Here is a 734-nt window from a genome sequence, read left to right on the forward strand (position 1 = left end):
AATTTGTACAAGAGAGAGAGAGGGGAAACAGAACCAAGAGATCCAGGGGCGGGGTGGAGAGTTCTCTGTGGAGGGGACTAAGTTCTCACCAGCACAGTCTATCCTCATTCGATCCTTGAAATGGATCGAGTGAAACCCTCCTGGGTGTCTGTCATCCTAGTTTTATGTCATCCTGGTTGTACAGTTGAAGGGAAACAAACTTCCCAGGACTGGGATGACGGAAGGTCAGAGCCTGTTATCTTTTAAAGTTAGGTCCTGACATTCTTATACCAACACGCTGATTATCTACAACTACATATTAGTCAGAGCCAGCATTTACAGAACAGTGTCAAAAGAATGGTGTGGTGGGTTACAGAGGTTAGAATTTGCTTAAATCACCAAACAGATGCCCGAGAATAGGTCCTGGGAGAAAAGGTACTCTTTAGCTCTGGCTTCCTACACTACATTGGGAAAGTTATCAAATCTCTCGGTCAGTTTGTTCCCTGCAAAATGAGGACACTAAGGCTGACTTCAAGGTTTTTTTTTTAAAGATTAGAGTTCATTTTTGTGAAAGATCTGTCACTGAGTTTTAAACATACCACATGCCTCAGAAATAGGAGTTTTCCACCTTGCCTATCATCTGAAAAATGGGCTTGGAAGTCAGACCTGAGTGAGACGCCTGCTGTTACCATTTACTAGCTGTGTGATCTTGGGCACATTAGATAATACAAATAATAATAATAATGGTCATCATA

General features: G+C 42.1%; 1 protein-coding gene across 1 annotated transcript in view; it reads left to right on the plus strand.

Moving 5' to 3' along the window:
• ELSPBP1 (epididymal sperm binding protein 1) overlaps positions 1-734 on the plus strand; it is an 18899-nt gene that overhangs the window by 7915 nt on the left and 10250 nt on the right. The gene's annotated exons all lie outside the window — the stretch shown is intronic.

Source organism: Myotis davidii, unplaced genomic scaffold (genome assembly GCF_000327345.1).
Source record: "Myotis davidii unplaced genomic scaffold, ASM32734v1 scaffold464, whole genome shotgun sequence".
Classification (NCBI taxonomy): Eukaryota; Metazoa; Chordata; class Mammalia; order Chiroptera; family Vespertilionidae; genus Myotis; species Myotis davidii.